The sequence below is a fragment of the Lagopus muta genome, chromosome 7 (genome assembly GCF_023343835.1).
Source record: "Lagopus muta isolate bLagMut1 chromosome 7, bLagMut1 primary, whole genome shotgun sequence".
Taxonomy (NCBI): domain Eukaryota; kingdom Metazoa; phylum Chordata; class Aves; order Galliformes; family Phasianidae; genus Lagopus; species Lagopus muta.
In genome coordinates this window covers 9,849,135-9,865,941 of record NC_064439.1, presented here as the reverse complement: position 1 = coordinate 9,865,941, position 16,807 = coordinate 9,849,135, and the positions used below count along the sequence as shown (strand labels likewise).

General features: G+C 38.0%; 1 long non-coding RNA gene across 1 annotated transcript; it reads right to left on the bottom strand.

Moving 5' to 3' along the window:
• Nucleotides 1-945: 945 nt before the first annotated feature.
• On the bottom strand, nucleotides 946-13,633 carry LOC125696341 (uncharacterized). Its single transcript, XR_007378292.1, has 3 exons — nucleotides 13,542-13,633; nucleotides 11,720-11,953; nucleotides 946-5,917 (listed from the first exon to the last, which is right to left on the bottom strand). It is a non-coding gene; the product is annotated as an uncharacterized LOC125696341 (long non-coding RNA).
• Nucleotides 13,634-16,807: the final 3,174 nt, after the last annotated feature.

Genomic DNA, 16,807 nt, shown 5'->3' with positions numbered 1-16,807 from the left:
GCAGACCAAAGGCTTGTCTAGTCTGGTATCCAACCAGCAGCAGATGCCAAGTTAAAAGTACAAGAACAGCACAAGCACAAATTCATGCCTCCCTGGGGGTGCTCCCAGTGGCTCATGTTTTATGGCTTTCTCCAACTGGTGACAGTATTCTCGTGCAGAGAACTGAATGTCCAGGAGAAAGGCAGTTCCTTTCCATGGGAACTACAGGGAGATTGCAATTGCTGCACATCTTCTTTCTACCTCCAAATTCACTGCCCACTGCCCTACAGCAGCTTCCCTCACATGGCACGAGCAGCGCCCACTGCTCTGAGCTGATCTTTGCATGTACAGCAGGCCACAGGGCAGTAGCATCTCATCAGCAAAGGGTAATGAGAAGGTTTGTCTTATTTTTTCCCACCTTACACAATTTCAAAACTACTGAGGAGAATGAGGGAAGGGTGGGTGGAAAGATGGGAGCTAAAATTCCCTCCTAATGGCTGCTGCTGTTAACTACTGGTTTCTCCCTGTATTCAGGTCCCGGCTTGTGTGAACAAAAGCAGAGGAAAGTTCTGTCTCCCAGGAGACCGAGACCAACATGGAGAGAAGCCACTCTTGCTATCCAGAGGCAGAACTACCTGTGAGAAAAGCATTTAGTCTGACATACACATGCGCATTCTTCCCACAAATGCACTGGCCCCCATGTGTCCATCAGCACCCCTCTGCCCTACAGCCACTGCTTGCTGCTCCTCAGGGGAGAAAGCATCATCACCCCAAGGATGGCAGCACATGGCAGAGGAGAAAATACTAGAGAGCATCATGTCAACAACAAATCCCAACACCAAAAGAAGCAGTTACAGTCTGTTAATTCAGGATTAAGCTTCAAGAAGTGCAGAGGAAAGGAGGAGATCAGTAGAGCTTGATCAAGTTTTTTATTACTAGAACATGTTTATTACCTTGTAATATAACTGCATATTATGAGAGATCCTGTTGCCACTAAAACAAAAAGCCCTGTCATTAAAAAGGAGGCCACTTTTAATCTCTCTGGTGTTACAAGTGTTCTTTTACTCCACCATGTCAAGCGGTTTCCTTGTAGAGAATGGCATGGGAAAGAACTTCCACAGAACCACAGAATTGCAGGAGTCAGAAGGGACATAAAGAGATCAAGCCTAATTTCACCGCAGTATTAAACAGGATGGAAGGGAATATATAGCCATAAGTGGTAGTACTTCTGCCTTTGCATAGCTGACTCAAGAAGGTAAGGCCAGCAGCATTAAGAAACTGAATAAACCCCTTGGCATTTATACAATCCTTCTCAGCAACACAGCAGGGTGTAGGAATATTCTCCTTCCAGACAAATCATCGTTCCTTTAATGGCTAGGCAGCTGGCCAGCAGGGATTACTAACCTCATTAATATCTCATGTTTAGTTCTAGCTTATAAATAGAGCTGCAATTATGCATGTACATGGCCTATGCAACTAAGTGTTCTTATCATTGTTTCCCGCCCGTCCTTTTCTCCAGTCTTTCCATTTATTTTCTTTGTTTATTGAGTCTGAATTTAGACTTTAAGCTCTGCAGGTCAGAAATATTTGTTTGTACTGTTAGTGTGATGATCTTGTACTGACTGGAGCTGTTGCAATGCAAATATAATGCTGCTAATTTGTTAATTTGTATGACAAATCCTTTTGCATGTATCTTAACAGCAAATGAACAAACACTCTGGTGAGCATTATCTGGACCACAGCACTGGAGTCTCAGGTCAGAAGCTACTGCATAACCTCAACTTTTTCTCCTCTCTTAATAAAAGATAATGCTAGTAACTTTTAATTATGTATATAATAAGTACTAATTTTTATCATCAACTTTTTTTCTCAGTTAAATCTGCAATTACAAGTGCTTTGTACAAGCACACTTATGGAATGTGGAAAAAATAATCCAATGCTGACAGTAGCTAAACATAATTCTTCCTGTTTTCATACTGTCATTGCATTCTTCATCATTTCATGTTGTAGACAAAATATGATGATGAATGGGCTGCAGATAACTAGTTACACAAATATATTGTAGCTGTGAATCCATATCAGGAAAAGTTTGACACAGGACGGTAACATTCAGCTGCATTGAATTTCCATCATGAGATTTTTGCAGAAGTTTCTTGATATATTCCACATTAATATTTCACAGTGTCTGAAAAAGATTTTTTTTCTCTTTACAATTGGCAGCCACGTCTGTCTGAAAGTGCCAAAGCAGCAACCAACAACTTCTAGCAGTCAGTAATCCAGCAAATCAGTTCTTTGCTTAAAGAGATTTTACTACAGCTTGAAATTGTGAAAATCAAGTTGAAGTTGTAAAAAGCCCTTCTCTTATTATGTCAGGAAATCTATTTAATTCCCATTCTGCAAGCTTGTCTTCTTCCTATACCTTTTTCTTTTTAAAAAAAAAAAAATTTCAGGCAGGTTGTATGAGCAAAATCTTGGGTCCAGCTAACAGATGTCTTCACATAAACCTTCACTTAGGGAAGAAAACACATCAGCAGTGTCAGTACAAATAGCTTGGCCTATTTTTGAACTCCAGAAAAGGCTTTAAAGTGATTTGTATTCTTTCATAAAAGTCATCAGTTCATTTAAAACTTGACTCCACTACTTCAGCTCCTCTTTTTTGTGTTACTGAGCCAATGATAGAGACTGAAGTCTTGGCTTGCCTATGGGTGTATAAAGCAGCCAAGATGCTGGCTCTCACAAGAAGCATCCACTTGTGCTTGGCACTGTGTACACGTGGTCCTGCTCCTCCACATCCTCTTCCTCTTCCATCCCTGACTGCACTCACATTGCAGGCATCAGGACTAGGACAAGTGATGAGAGAATGCACTTGAAATCCTGCTGGTTTGCACCTGGAGCCAGAAAAAGTACACCCCACTGTGCTCATACATAGCGTCACTTCTTATTAGCTGCATCTGTGTTCTGCCAACACACAGAACCCACTTTCTTTTTTTTCCTCTTCTTTGTCTTTATAAATATTCCACCAGCTTAAAACAAATTATCAAAAACATCCATCATGCATAGATATGTACTTAGGCTCAGCATGGAGGTAGAAATGGTAGAGAAGGGGATTTCTAACACTAGAACAAAACAGACAGTTTGAAGTACAACTAACAATGAATTTTCTGGAAACAGCTCAACAATCTTTATGAAAAAGTCTCACGGAATTTAATTACATTAAAAATAATGAAAGGAGGAGGCCACATGAATTAAATAGGATTATAAAGCAAGTTTTAAAATATACAATTTGAAAAGAATTAAAGAATTGTGCAAAATATAAATGTTTTACAGAATTAATTCAATAATCAGCTCGCTACTGGCAAGTTCTCTGTGAAGTTTTAAGTATATTTGGAAAGACTGTTATTCTGTGTTGCAAAAGAACAGAAATATTCAGCACAGAAATTTTTGCTAACTTAAAAAATGTTGTGTACTACTTAGACTCTGAGTGAATTGCCACAGCACTAGTTCGCTGATGATGATCTGAATCCCAGAAACTACTAGCTAGAGATCAAACCAGAACAGAGTGACAAGGATTGCTTCTTGTGCAGGACTCCCGAAACAAGAAAATGCCTGCTTTCTTGAAGACTTTAGGGATGTTGGCTTCCCCGAATTCAATACGGAAAATCCTGTTTTGCTCCTTTTTATAGTTGCCATCTAATCTGGGTTCACCACTACAACCTTCAGAAGTCACTGAGCTTGTACAACCACATACAAAACAAATTTGTCCAAATCCATGAAACTCTTGATATCCAGACTGCAAAGACTTTTTACTTTATTCTCCCTCAACAAGGTACTCACTGCTTCCAGTTCTCCATAACTCACCAGTTGCAAATGAAGCAGAAGTACACAGAGTAGATAAAGCTAAGTCAACACTGTTTTACAGTGCTCTAAGGACAGTGCCAGCAATTTCCATGATCTGCAATTACTAGCTTTTTAATAAAAGTGCAAATGAACAAACTTGCTTGTTGAAAGCCCTTCAATGTCATGATAAGAAAGCTAAAGCAGCACTAGCAAAAGAAAAGAAAACAACTATCAAGCTATTTCAGCAGAGATTAACGCAGTCAGAACTGACCAGAGCTGACTAGCATTTTCCATTTAAAACTCTGAGGTTCCCGGCAACATTCTGCTTTTCATAATTTGACATTAAAACAACCCTTCCACTGAGAAACTGAAGAACTTCTGTGGTTTGGAGGTTTGTCCCAACTCCATTCCCAAATAAATCTTCCAAAATTTGGACATGCTGCAAAGTTCTGAAAAATCAGTCAGCAAGAAAAAGTTGCTAGTATTTCATAGCTAGGTGATTCTTCTGAGATTTCATTTGTACCCTGCACACTGCAATCCCTGCCTGCACAGTTTCAGCCATTCTCTCCTTGCAATTGCAATTTCTCTTGGTGGTGCTGAAAGCACTATGAAAGTTTCCCTGAAACAGAGGAAACAGAGAAAAAAGCGTTCAGGATATAATATAAATGTGATGAATATTTAGTAAAAAACAGAATCTCGAATCCTGAATTTATGCCAGAAGCACATGTTGAAAACCATGGCAAACACTTCAGTTAAGTTATTAAGAGGATATCTCCCTATGGTACATCTGCTGGTGTTATTTTACCTTTTTCACAACTTGAAATGACATCTAAAATTACTCCTAGTGTAATGGTTGAAGTAAAGCCTTCTAAAGATAATAAATACAAGATGTGAATAGGTGTTACACACATAATTGTTATGCTGAGATCCAGGAGATCTAAATCGCACTGAAGAATCTAATACTGACCATTTTTATTGCTGGATTACCAAAGGGCCCAAGCAGAGTTCACCAATCCCACACAGGAGAGCAGCAGCATGTATACCTGCATTCCCCCATAGCTTCATCAGCCCTTTTCTGGCTTTAGGGCCAGTTAAGACTGGATCCCCCAAGCAGGCACAATGACCTCGTAGCCGGGCTTCTCCACACTCAGACATAACTGTTTGACCACCATGATGGCTATTTCCCCATCATTTTGTTCCTTACACATTTCAACTCAGCCATTGTTCATTTATGGTCCAGTCTCATCTTTTTTCACCCTTCTGTCCACTAAATACTCTTCCTTTAATCTTTTTAAGTTGTTATCATCACAGTCTTGAGACTTCCCAAGATCATCATGCTAGGGAGGGAAAGACCCTCTTCTTACCCACAGCTTATACTTCTTTCTTCTCAATTTGACTGCTCAAATTCAGATGAGTCAAGACATACAATCATGTAAGGACCATTTATTATATTTGTCACAGGAACATTTTGGCCTTAAGTCGACTCTGAAGGCAGAGTTGCGGAAGTGGAATGATAAGAACAACCAAAGCCTGCTGTTTTTGCAACAGCCTTACCGCCGAAGATACCAGCAGTGAAAAGAATGCTGTACACTGGAGATGTGGGTATACTGTAATTTATTTGCTATTTTTCTATTTGAGATTTGCTTGCCTTGTCTTCTTCTACCCAGTTCAGTTCTATGGGAGGAAGTACACCATTGGTTTGAACTTAAGGCTGAGCTACAAGTAAAGGGAGGCTTAAACTAGAACTTGGTGGTCGTCTGTTTTGTTGACTCAAGTAACAGAACAAAGTAGCTTCCAGGTAGCAGCAAAGCAACAACTGTTATTTAATACGGTTGTGAGTGCTTCTTCTCTTTCTACAGTCATGCTTGAATGATGAGGTCAAAGTCTTTCTGTCCATGGTAGTGTAATAAAGGCTTGCCTCCCAAATACACCCTGCCACATGCATAAAAATACATGAAGGATTGCCTGACTGCTGGCACCAGAGGTGATGACCATGGGCCATTGTGTACTGTGCGTGAGATGAGTTCTCCCTGTGTAGTCTTTTAGAAGAGCTGAGGCTGAAGAAACAGGCATGCAAGCAGTCCAGGGTTCAGTCAGGCCCCTGGAGGTAGAAGTGAAAATAAGCAGTATTATAAAGGCAGAAGTACAGACTGGCTTCTCTCTTTCTGATACAAGAGGTTGATTGATCACATCAAAGTCCATGTTGATTTCATTAGGACTGGACTGTCTGGAACTCTCATCAAAGCATCTTAAAATTGCAGTATGTAATTTGCTAGAAAATACTATAAGAAACCTGAAGCAATTAGAATCCCATCATTTCAGTCAGGCACACATCATAAAGTCCCTACGAAGTGCTAATAATAATTCCTCCCACCTCAGCTGGGTGCTATGAAAATTAATCCATTACATTTGTGAAGTATCCAAACACTCTGAAACTGAACACAGCTCAGAATAACTGGTGAGAAAATTGACAAACCTCTGTTCTGAGGAGGGTTTGGACTGCACAAATTATGCAAGACCTAAGGTCACATATTGAATAAAAATAAGAGGAAATATTATATTTCTATGCACAGAATGAAGCAGAGATACTAGGAAAAGTTACATAATGATGATCTGAATTGTAATGCATACACCAGAATGCTAAAAAAATTGTTACAGACAACTTTACATCTTCCATTTTGAAGGCTTGTCTTTATGATGGCAGTTAACCTTCCTTCCATTCTCTCATCCCTCATTCCTTCCTTTCCCTTTTTTCTTTCCTTCCTCCTTCACTCCCTTCCACCTTTGTTTCCTCCTTCCTCTCTCCTTTTCCCTCTATTTTTCTATTTTTAGAATATCATGCTTTGAATCACCACAAGAGTGACTCCTGCACATAAAACTAACAGCAAATACTTCCAAGCATCTCAAATTCACTGGATTTTTCCAGCCTTTCAGAACCTGATAGCATCCAGACCTTGTTTAGCGTTCAAAGACATTAAATTAAAAAATCAGAATCCTCAGATGTTTTTGCTCCAATGCACTCAGCATGTGACTCCCATCTTTACTTTTGCTGAGATCCAGCAGAACTTGGATCAAGGACCCAGAGAGCAACAAACCAAAGCAACAGTTTAAGTCTCATGGTTTATGCTTTTACCGTAAAAAAAATTCTAAAGCAACAGATGAGATTTGGGGCCACTGATTCATATAGACATGTTTACAAGCTTAAGTAATGTTTTAAAATTATAGTTGCAAATCATTGCACAGTGCTAATGGGCTGAGTGAGGAAAGAGTTAGGTATTATGATATTGAAGTATACGGTGGGACTGCCTGGCAGCCACACAGACAGGAGACAAAGCACACCTCATCCACAGCCATCTCAGGGAACTGAGCAGCAAAAACACAGCTCTAAAGCCTGCCCTGCAGATATACATAGTGTGTGTGAACATGTCACGTGTTCTTGGACAAGCCACTTCACTTCTTTTTGCCAACAGTTCTTGCAAGTGCATGTCTGAGAAGTGCCTAACAGCACAGAGCCCAGGACTGGTGCTGTCACTGCAGGTCTTCAGGTGATTTGGTCACACAGTGATTCGGTATTAACACTTGGGCTGCTGAATCTTCCAGCAAACATTTGGTACAATTTGACAACCACAAGTTATGCTGCCTAGATACAACTCTCCCATATGTTTTAAAGTGACAATGGAGGAAGCACCACACTGAAGGAGCTGGTGAGAGCTCAGCAATTCTGAAGTTCTGGTTGCTTTTATTTAAATTACAGAGAAGACATGCTCTTCATCTCCTGTTTTCTTCACAATAACTTCTGTGAGCACTTCAATTGTACTGATGGTATCTCAGCAACAACTAAAGATCAGGTTTTAATGAACAGAATACTGCTACCACCTGGCCTCTAAAACAGGCAACTAAAATTCTTCACCAACTTTCAATTCAGCTACATTTATTTTAGAAAAGAAATATCACTACCACCAAAAACATCCTATTAGATGAACATCAGCCTTTATTTCAGGATGTCAATCCCACTCCCAAATGAGCTACTTAGTAGATGACTATTAGCACAAGTCAGAAAATACTTTTTCTACTGACATAGGAATTTGAGACTGCATGTACAATTCAGTTTGGAAAGGCCAACAAAAAGTTATCAAGGAGATACATTCCAAGTGCATTTTTCTTTCATTCTTCTCTATAAGTCAGGCTAACTAGTTGAATTGTAACTTTCAAGAAGCATCGCAGTCTTAACTTTTCTCAGAAACAGCATAGTGTGTCATGGGAGAAACACATCAAGACTCCATTCACAGAAACAAGTGGAAATTTGTTTCTATTTTGTTTTTTATTCCAATGAGACCAGATGATAACACCAAAGCCAAAATATTTTTTATGTGAGCATTTATATTCAAAACCTTATGGGGAAAAGAGAGATGTGAAAAAAATACAGAAGTTAGATAAAAGAAAAATTAGACAAAAATAGATTATCTTTTACTAATGCTTTTTACTAATTTTTTTTCCCCTCAGTTAAAAACCTCAGATGTTTGCTGTTCAAAGCTACAGAAACAAAAGCTATGACCTGGAGCCAGAAGGTTTCCAGTTCTGCTTGTGATGTTTCAACATGTGATGTTTCAGAGAATTTATCTGTCTTCGAGTAAAATATTCAGGAAAAAGAGAAAAGCTTGATTTTGCTGATGTTGATTTTGGGACACACATTCAATTTCTTTCTTCAGAGTAGCCAAACTGATTAATTTACTGCTTTCCTCAGATTCTCAAATGTAAGGGCAGTAGATGAAAACATCTGATTTTTGAATCTAGAATGGCCTTTGGGACAGTCACTTCACAAAGCTGCTTAATGCTATTAAGACCTCAGATACTATGGGCTGCAGGAGCAGAATGTCATGCAGCAGGGAACACATAATCAAGAATACAGACTGTGTGTTTCTTATCTGTTCAAAGATAAGTAATGGCTGAAGCGGAGTTTTCAGGATCACATTTCATATATGCCTTCTTTATTCCACAAAACAGCTTTTCTTCATATTATTGTTATTTTACTAATTTTTTCTGTCATTTAATCTCAGTCTCTCCTCTGTGAGACAAGGAGAATAGGTCTACTTTTGCTAGCCATGAAAGCAAAAGCTGTGCAGATACACAGGCTGTATGCACTTGCAGCCATTAGCATCATGTAGCTATCTAAGACAGATGCTTAACATTAAGCTAAAGCTAAGGGTGTGCATTTTTAGAGCAGTATAGATCACAATTCTCTCACTTTTTAGAAAAGTGGTATCCAGAAAGATATTTTGGTTCATGTCATTTTTATCTTTGCTTAAAATGGACTTTTGTATACAGTACAGCATATTGAGGACAGAGGTATTTGCATTCAAATACAAGCCACAGTCATGGCACCGTGGTTACTATGAGAAGTCACTCAGTTCACAAAAGTTTTACAAAGACAGAGAGCCCAATCAAAAAGGAAAAATTTCTCCTACATTGGGCATAATAAAAGAACCCAATAATAGTTCAGGGTTTCCTACAAAGAAGAAAGAAATATTAGAAATATCCTAACCATGGGCAAAGTATCAGTAGGAACCTAACCTTCTTAGGCACTGATGAATGCAATCAAGATTTTCCTTCCATAGGAGTTCCCTGCACTCATAAACACAAATCCTGACAATTATATATATATATTTTTAAATCTCTTCCATTGATCCTGCTGTTTTCTTGATAATCCTATTTGATTTTAAAATTCTGTAAGCCCATTCCTTTGTCCTGAAAAAAAGTTTTGTGCTTTGGGAAGGTCGTCTGTTCCAATAAGGTGTGTTTAAGCAATTGTTCCAATTATACCAGATTCTTATGGGAAACCTCAGCTTTTCCTGCAGGATTTGCTCTGCTTGATAGAGTGAGTTAAAATATAATTTCCTCTCTTTATCCTATGGGGATTGATGAAGTTGCAACAAAAAGTAAAATAAAAGTTATATGCCTTTTATTCTGATACAAGCAGACTGAAAAATTTCTCTGGAAAGATAAGTAGACTAGTGAGATGTCCTAGATCAGAAGCCTACATCAACACCTACGGCAGTGAAAATTGAACTATTCAGAATAGAATGCTGACTACAATATTCTATGTTTTCATGACTCTTTATTATTCCCAATTTAACTCCCAGAACTGACTAACTTTTTTTTTAAAAGTATTTGGCATCCCACTTAAAAAAAAAAAAAAAAAGTATTAACAGCTTAGAACAAACTACTCTAATTTCTTGAAATAATGACCAAACAAAATAAGACTTGCTGTTTACAGGAGTTTCTAAAGAGGAAAAGAACAACAGACAAAAAAAAAAAAAATCCCCAAATAACCCTCATCCCCAATACTTATTTTTACACATCAGAAAAGAGATACATATCAGCAATGCCATCACAAAGGGCTCATAGCCATAGAGAATCATATACCATTTTTTGCAAGCTATCATTAAATGAGTGGGCTTCAAATTAGCAGATGTATCTCCAGATTAACTTCATCTTAAATCTTAGTATGTGAATTCAAGAGAGATGAGAAATTCTTACCTAAATGTTTAAGACCCAGGTGACATATGGTTATAACTGAACAAATGTTTGTGTCCATGGTCAGGAAATGAAAAATATTATGAAGAAATGCACATACAGATATTAGCCTAAAAGGAAAATGTCAAGGCAATGCTATGAATTGGAACCATGTAAACAATTTTTATGACTATTTGGAGATCAGTTGATGTGAAACTGAAAGCAACTTAATATTGTGTTGACAGTATTGCAACCAGTTAATACCATCTTTTTAATTTCATAGTTTTAATTCACATTGTTTTTATATGTTTATGCATTCTAGGGAAGGAAGTGGAGGGAGGATCTTTCAAAAGCCAGGGTGGACAGCAGAGGATATTTTAAGTTTGTCCACTCGTGTGCCTGTGTATATGCAATGAAGTAAAGAAACAAAAAGAAGTACACAAGAAATACTGCAGTCTCATTTTGGAAGGTGCCACAAGCAAGTTGACCTAGAAAGTTTATCTTGTGTGCCTAGAAACACACTGTCAAAAGCTTATGCAAATCACAATTTTCCAAGAACATGAACATGAGGAGCTGGCAATATACCTATTCTTCTCATTGGCGCAGCCAGCAAGTACTAGAACTGAGCCCAGAAATTTCAGGAGTATGTCTTCTCTTTTGTTCACCAGCTGTTCAGCAATTGTGAATGGGACTTATAGGACTCTTCCTTATTAAAAGTCATTTTAAAATTCAATTTTAAAAATTTTAAAAACCATCAAAATTTTAGTCATTCAATATTATTTAAAGTAAGCTCTGCTAGGTTGTTCTTAATTTTAAAAATACAAACAAGCCTATAGGAGACATTTGGATAGTGTTTAGAAAAAATTAAATCAAACTCGCCATACTGTCATAATGAAGATTAAAAAATAACCATTATATAACATCTTATTACGTATCTTAAGAAAGGCCTGACATACAGTGTTCTTGATAGGAATAGCACTTATTCATATTTGCCTCATAAGATTCAAAGAAGTGTGCACCTACTTTCCTAAAACACTCCATGCCCTGCATTTCTGTATTAGGTATACCAGCTTAAACTTCTGTGCAGTGTTAAGATCTGTGAAGAAGCAGCCCAAGTTCCCATACCAGTATGGAAGCAATTGGTTCTTGGGTGTTACTGATGTCACTTATTAATCATCATAGAAAAATACATGTTACCAAATAACTAATTTTGGGTGACCAAGCCAGTTAACCCCCCACTTATTCATAAAGCAAGGACAAGCTCTCTAAGGATGACATTCACAGACTCAGCCAAATAACTGATGACATTCAGTTGAGGATAGCTCCCTTGCAGGTGACAATCCTTATGGATGCATTTATATAAACCTGTATATTTCCATTCTAGCAGTACCTGTAGAAGTTGCTTCTCCTGGGAGTGCTCCACACTGGACTTGGGAGGAAACCCAATGAGCTTCTGCCTGTAGCATTACACCTCAGAGCATCACTCTTCTTACTTGAGAAATTCCCTCTGTTCATTTGAGAAGTGGTGTATTGGTTTTCCATCAAAGATATATTTCACTTTTTCTCCTTTCTACTCTTTTGCTTTCTGTTCCACGATTCTGCAGATTTCCACTTACATATGGGGCTGTGTTAAAAGTAAATTCCTTCTGTTTGTTTCGCTTAAGAGGATACAACACAATAGAAAAAATATCATATCTTTGCTGTTGAGAACTAATAAAGAGCATCTCGGGAGATTTTTCACTTCTGCCTCTGATAGAGGTGAGCCATGCTGCAGACAGTAAATGAACACTAACGCAAATTTTGTTTTGGAAGTAGTGAATTATCATGAATACTGATATGTTACAAGTCTTTACTGATATGTTACAAGTCTGTGGTGCTTCTTTTGTGAAACATTATATTAAACATCAAGGATGGTGAAATTCCTAGACTTGATGAGTGTACTGTACCTGATTAATCTATGAAAGAGGTGGTGTAAGAATCAATTTATTTGCTAAATAAAATATCAATTTAAATGGACCTTTCAGTGCTCACTAGTTTGGGAACATGGCCTGACTAATACATAAGTAGTTTCTGCTTCTGCATTTTAATAAAATATTTGAGGCCAATATGATCACAACTTTCAATTAAGTGGTCACCTAAACATTGTTACACAACTTAAAATGGAAAGCAATCTCATAAAAAGTTATGAATAATCTTGACCATCAGCAAAAAAATGAATGCGCACTTTAAACTAGTAAGCAAGATGTTTACTAACGTTGGCACATAAAGCATATGCAAACTGAAATTAAAACTTAAATGAGAAAAATTAAGTTAACCAAAAAGCAACACTTCCCTCTACCTGCCCTTCTCTTGTTTCTTTATCTGTTTTCAGTTCCTTCTTACAAGCTGTGGTAGAGTTGCAGAAGACAAAGATCCAGCAATTAATTCCCTCACTCATTCATACCCAGGACATCACTGTTAATCACAGAATCTCAGAATCACAAGGGTTGACCTTAAGAGAACATCGAGTCCAACCTCTCTGCCAAAGCAGGTACTCTACAATAGGTCACACAGGTAGACATCCAGATGAGTCTGGAATATCTCCATATATTAAAAAACAAACAAACAAAAAAACTCCACAACCTCTCTGGGCAGCCTGCTCCAGTGCTCTGCCACCCTTACCAAAAGGAAGTTCTTCCACATGTTTGTACAGAGTTTCTTATGTTCAAATTTTAGGCCATTACTCCTTATCTTCTTGCTGTACATCACTGAGAAGAACCTACCGTCATGTATTTGCCTCTCATCTCCCCAGATCCTGCACTGCTGCAGGTTATCAAGGAGGATTCTGGAGAAGGAGCATTGCTTTCTTTGCCTTCTTTCTATTAAATACTTGCAGATGAAGCAATAAAGACACTAAAGATACATTTAATTATGGAAACTGCTGGAACATAAATAACACCACAAGTACTTCCAAGCCATTCTGACATCTTGTGTTGGACAGTTGCAAATAGCAAGTATGTACAGAAAAGCATAAGAACAGGAATAAATATAGTTGGTCTTTCATAATTATTTCCTCAGAACCCAGCGATTTATGTTTTCTAAACCAGCAATAACAAATTTACACTTAACTCACTGTATAATCAATGAATATACAGATGATATAATTATGAAATACAGAAGAAAGTCAGGCAAAACAGGTTATTACAGTAAAGAAGAATGGATGGAAAGCTTACCCTTGTCCTGGGCCCACTGAGAAGACTGTAAGAGGAGCAATCTCCAAAAGAGATCCATCCACACTGGTAGTCAGCTATTAAATGGAGCCTAGGAGAGGTGGAGCCAGTCTCCATCCCTTCCTCTAGCACAGGATAATTGTTTTCACCTATGCTCCCAGGGCTGCCTCATTGATTGCTGCAGGTGGTCAACCAGAGGTTCAGGATGTGATTCAGCAGTTACACTCACTATAGAATTTTCTCCCATTATGTTTTAAAATATTTAATAATTACAAAATTTTATCAACTCTGATATCCTTTGGAAAGGTCTATGTGTCATCCTTGCATTGCGTGTAATAAAGTATCTCTTCTCTTGAATAGTGTGATTGTGATAGTGTGATTTCATGTCCCCATGTCTTTTTTTGAGACAGAGTACCAGCAATTGTTTATTATTCGTCTTTATGCTACCTACAAGACTCTCCTGGAACACTGTTTAAAAATTTGTGCCGTATTAACTTACTGCCAGTCTTCTCTACCAAATCATTTTTACATGAGAAAATGCACACTGTAGTTAGCAGCTCAGTTCTTTCACTTCAGAATTCCTTTAGAATCCTCTGGGAGTGGCTTTGTTACATATCTTCTATCAAAATCTTGATTTTACTGAAGCACTGCTCACAAGGAAGGATCTGCCATGGGGAGCTCTCCAGACTCCTCCAGTGAGATCACAGCTGTAAAAAACCTGTTGGTTTGTTGGTTTTTTTTCCTATGGGTTATCTTTTTTTAAAACGTTGATGTATCTTGATCCTCTATTTGTTGTACTGAGGCTCTGGCAGGCTTGCTGCTTCTGAAATGTTTGAAAAAGGTTTTATTAGTAGTATTGTTACCATTTGGAAGTTCATCTCTGGTCCTACTCTGCTTGTTCATGTGCATTCCACAGAATTTTATGATCTTTCTGGTTTTCCTCATTTGGGCTTGGTTCTTTCTTTAGAAGCTTCTCTGTGTTTTCTATTAAACTCCCCAGATTCTTTTTGTTTATGTAGCTCCTATCACAATTCAAATACACCAATATCTAGGACATTCCTAAAGTCATTACAGATCCTTTAACCCATAAGGCTCAAGGAAATCACATTCCACAGAAACACATTGTTGAAGATCATCCGAAAAATCTGTCTGTACTTTTACAATTCCATGAACATATGTTGCATCTTATCATTTCATGGCCAATCACCTTCTTCTCCAACTTTGTGCACACTCCTTGAATTTGATTATCCCCTTATGCATCCTTTCTGCAGCGTCATGTCTGCATCTTTTTTCCCAACAGCATTAACATAATCAATGCACTCAGACCTTGGCAGAATGGCAAGCCTTTCACATCTAGAGTAGCTACAAAAAAAGCAGAACATACTATTCATTTTCAGAAACACTTTTTTTTTTTAATTTTCTTTTCAGAAACAACAGAAAAGCTCTTCATTTCCAATTCAGTTAGGTAAGTGACCTCTATGAGCAATACATTCAAAATGAAGTAGTGGCTGTGACTGCTGTAGTCAAAATCATAGCTACTATGTATTTTGAAATCCAGATTTTTTTTTCAAAATCCAGGTATTTGAAATTCAGATAACCCCTGGTAGGTTAGCATTATGGCTTGGCAAGTGGGAGTTGGTTAATGATCTTAAAAAGCTGCTGAGAAAACTAGACTGAAATGACTGCTACATGCTATCTAGTGTCCTGAGTGGATAGACAGAATTGCAGAAGGTCAGGAGACAACAGTAAACTCATGCTCTCATGCATGAGTTGATGATACTTCGAATCTGAGCCCTGTAATTCATCATCATATTACAACCAAAATGCAAATCAGAGGCAGTGGGTGATGAATAGCATTTAAGGGACAGAACTGCACCAAAGACTTGTAGGATTTGAGCCGGGGGCTGTTTCAGTAACAGTAATAACATCTACACATAAGTTCAGCACTGTGTGAAAGCTGATGTTAGCATTTGATCTACCTCTCATTTGATCAGCCTTTCATGTCATCTTCTGTTGCTGTGCACTGAAATACTTTTAGTGAGTAGATGCAGTTAGTTTAAGTATAATGTAATTTGAAGCTCATTTACTTTGAGGAAGTCCATCTGATCAAAGCTCTGGGATGGAGGGATGAAATTTGTTTTACAAGAAAATATATCAACATTAAAGGTTTGTTGCCATGTAGTATATGCAAATGCATTTAAAAGAAAACAAAGAGGACAAATGTAGAATGACTAGGAAGGGAACATTGTGCATGTTCTTCAGCATCATATCCTAACCTTATATAAAATAATTTTAAAAAATAGTATATCCCCAATTTTTCATAATCATTGTCTAGGACATTCTGAACTTGTTCCTTTAGTTTTGGTTCTTGTCTTGTTTCAATTGCCTTGTGCCATGTCATTCTAACAACTGTGTAAGAAATATGCTAAATACTACCAAATTTAGAAAAATAGCTCATTACGTCCACTCCAGTCATTTTGTTCCAATGTAAATCACTACATAAGGTGCAAGGCAATAAAGACTGTGCATTGTACTTCCATAGCCTGACCCTAATATTAAGTCCTAAGACCAGTGAGTCAGTTTCTGTCTGGTATTTTGACATTTGCCTCTCACTAATCATTCTGCACAATTCCATTAAAAAACAGTATATATTAAAGCAGGGAAATGGCATCTCTTAGGATTAATTTCTAAGTTTCTAACTGAAAATAGCATTCTGACTATGGAAAAACTGAACTAGCGTTTCAGTTCTGGAGATTGGTGTGTTATTTAATTGCAGGCATATTTAGTTAGTTAGTTAGTTAGTGCTTGTCTTTCCACAACATATAAGGTGTCCCACATTATAGGTGTCGTAAAGGAGCTGTAGAAAAGGACATGACTTGTGCCATCATTTCTGTCTTGATCATAACCAAGTCAGCTATGTGCTCACCTAAAAAGAGCAGTGTGATTTATAGAACCTTAAGGTTTGGGCAGTATTTACATGGTTCCACAGCCAAATGCTTGATTGTGCTCCCAGTTGAAGCCCAGGGACCATTGCCACTGATCTCAAGGAGAACAGGGCTGGGCTGCAAATGCAGGGCTAAGGGGAACGGGACAAGAATTGTTTTCTTCTGAGAGCCCAATGACTCCAGTCTGAGCCATAATTCTCATTATCCACTGCAGCTCCTCAACCCAAGGATACTCAACACCTCTAGAGAGTCACAGCAAACAGGAAAGAGGCTTGTCTGTCACCATGACTGAGGGACAGAGAATAGCACAGTCTCAACCATCAT